Source organism: Gracilinanus agilis, unplaced genomic scaffold (genome assembly GCF_016433145.1).
Source record: "Gracilinanus agilis isolate LMUSP501 unplaced genomic scaffold, AgileGrace unplaced_scaffold41653, whole genome shotgun sequence".
Taxonomy (NCBI): domain Eukaryota; kingdom Metazoa; phylum Chordata; class Mammalia; order Didelphimorphia; family Didelphidae; genus Gracilinanus; species Gracilinanus agilis.
The window spans coordinates 2,968-6,115 of record NW_025375415.1 but is presented as its reverse complement, the minus strand read 5'-3'; the positions used below and the strand labels follow the sequence as shown (position 1 = coordinate 6,115).

At 32.7% G+C, this 3,148-nt stretch overlaps 1 non-coding gene across 1 annotated transcript; it reads right to left on the bottom strand.

The window, feature by feature from the left end:
* Positions 1–1,749: 1,749 nt before the first annotated feature.
* Positions 1,750–1,856, bottom strand: LOC123255244. Its single transcript, XR_006506750.1, has one exon. It is a non-coding gene; the product is annotated as a U6 spliceosomal RNA (small nuclear RNA).
* Between the last annotated feature and the right edge of the window lie 1,292 nt (positions 1,857–3,148).

Below are 3,148 nucleotides of genomic sequence, written 5' to 3'. Positions count from 1 at the left end.
TATATATATATATATATAAGGGATCTTGCTTTCCATCTAGTCCAATTGCTATATTTTCCTGGTGAAGCAACTTCAACCTAGAGAGATTAAATACATTTTTCCATATCTTACTCATATTACCAATTGGAACTCAGGTCCTCTGTTTTTCAATACTTGTTCCATCTGTATTTATATAATATGGGTGGTTGTTTCATATCTACATCACAATAAATCATTCATCTCTTCCAAAGAGTAATTGCAGCTTTCAATACTGAGGAACCCTTTTCTTCCTAAATAATTAAATAGAAAAGGAACATCATTTTCCAAGGCAATAGTTCTATGATAGAATAAACTTCCTGGTTAGGTTGTAACTAGTGTCTCTTTATTAGGGAATCTATGACCTTTTTTTTGGAGGTGGGGGGCTAACTCTGTGTTATCAGTGGTATAAGGGATACCCATATCCATTGAAAAATACCCTCAACCAATGCAGATCTGCCATTGTTTTGCAATTTTTACTCTTAAAGAATTGATCAACTAGGGAAGTGATAGCCAAAATTCACACAACCAGTACATAGCAGTAATGGAATTTTTCTTCTCTGTATTCACTATAGATCCATTATACCAGTGGTTCCCAAACTTTTTTGGCCTACTGCCCCCTTTCCAGAAAACAATATTACTTAGCCCCATGGAAATTATTTTTTTTAATTTTAATAACAACTAATAGGAAAGATAAATGCACCTGTGGCCATCACCATCCCCCTGAATCCCTGCAGCATGCATCAGGGGGTGGTAGCACCCACTTTGGGAATCACTGCTCTATACCATGGCTACCATATTGTTATGATACTTAGAGTCAATTTAACTTTGTTATTTGATATTGTTAGGTTCATATAAAATCCCTAGTCTGACACTATTTTAAAGAAAGTATTATTTCTAGACATGAGGCTAAGTAGTTCATAAATATTTAGACTCTTAATTACTTGATCTCAAGCTATATTTTCCAACATAGATATCCCAATTCTCTTCTTTTGATGTTAACTTTTTTTGCATAATCATATGGAATAAAGATCTATATTGAGTTGACTTAGAGAATCTCATAATGTTCTTTATATAATTTATTTACTTTTTCAGCCTCTATTGTTACTTTCCTGATTGTCTTTATGGTTGTCTGATTGAATATCTCTGATAAGAAATTTTATCTCCAAGATATAAAACTTTCTTTATATATATATATATTTTTATTTTTTATTTTTAGAAAAATTTTCCATGGTTATGTAAGTCATGTTTTTACTTTCCCCTTCACCCCCTCAAACCCCTCACCGCCCCACTCCACTGTAGCTAATTCGCATTTTCAATGGTTTTAATATGTGTGGTCAGTCAAGACTTATTTACACATTATTGATAGTTACATGGGTGTGGTCTTTTCAAGTCTACATTCCCAAACATGTCCTCATCAACCCAAGTGTCCAAGCAGTTGTTTTTCTTCTGTGTTTCTACTCCTATAGTTCTTCCTCTGAATGTAGGTAGTGTTCCTTTCATTAAATCTCTCAGAATTGTCTTGGGTCATTGCATTGCTGCTAGTACAGATATCCATTACATTTGCTTTTACCATAGTATATCAGTCTCTGTGTACAATGTTCTTCTGACTCTGCTCCTTTCACTCTGCATCAATTCCTGGAGGTCTTTCCAGTTCACATGGAATTCCTCCAGTTTATTATTCGTTTGAGCACAATAGTATTCCATCACCAACATATACCACAATTTAAATAAAAAAATATGGAACGCTTAATGAATTTGTGTGTCATCCTTACACAGGGGCCATGCTAATCTTCTCTGTATCGTTCCAATTTTAGTATATGTGCTGCTGAAGCAAGCACCAAGATATAAGACTTTCACCAATACATAAGAGGTCAAGACTGGGAATGGTTTCCAAAATGAAAAATAAAAAAAAATAAGTCCCTCTTGATTGATAAAAGGTCTTTAAAATATTTATTTTTAAAATTCAAGAAGATAATTGGTTTGAAAGGTTTTTAAAAATATAAGATCATTCACTTGAATTCTAAAGGACACCATGTAATTTATGACCCTTTCATTTGAAAATTTTTGCTTATTTATATACCACAGAGGAGAGTACATATAAGTGAAACATGAAGCTCCAAATGGAAGGCCAAGAAATGGGGCAGGGGGTGGAAATACAGAAGAATTAATATCATAGTGTAAGATGCTGGTTTTTGAAGTAATTACTACTTTTCCTCTGAATAGCAAGTGGGAATGATATCCTTGAGCAGTTTATAGTTAAGTTTGGGGGAATAAGACAAGAATCAAACAATCAGTCAGGGATTATCTTAGACTAATGTATCCTATTTTTAATTGTTTTTTTAGATAAATTATTAAAATATTGATAAAATATTAACCTCAATCCACTTCTCAGATTTGACTAACTGAAGTCATGGCATAGTGGTCAGAAACATGTTTGATGCAATTTCAATTTTTTCAGTTATAACTAAGTCAGCTAATTTTAATGCTTTACCTGTGCTGTATTGCCATATGATTATTGGCAGCTAAAGTAGTCAGTTCAGAAGGAAATAGGACCACTCTTAAGGACATCTCCTTTTATTTCCCCCCAAATAAGAAAAAGAAATTCCAGGTCAATAGCTTGCTGTCAGTAGCTGTACAAAAAGGTAAAGTGGATAGATAAGAGGACTTGGAGTCAGGAAGACGTGAGTTTGAACTCTACTTTAGATGTTTGCTAACTGTGTGACCTTGTTAAATAATTTAACATAAACAGCTTTTTCTTTCTATATTTGTATAGTGGTGATAACAATAATGCCTACCTTATAACACTCTTTTGAGGATAAAATGAAAGGATGTTTGTAAAATGCTTTATACAATTAGATTTGCTATGTAAATGTGAGTTATCAACAAATAATTTTTATTTTGATTGTAGAGTATGTAGAGAAGCAATATGACATAAAGGGAAAGGATAGGACAATATGACATAAAAGAAAGGATCATTTCCAAGTGTTTCCTGGACATTAATATTTGGATATTATACTCATATTTAACTTATACTAACAAATTTATTATTAATTTTCTTATACTATCTCATTATAACTTCCTTTTCTTTGTAGAAGGACCCATCATCTTCCCATTCACCCAGATTTTAAAC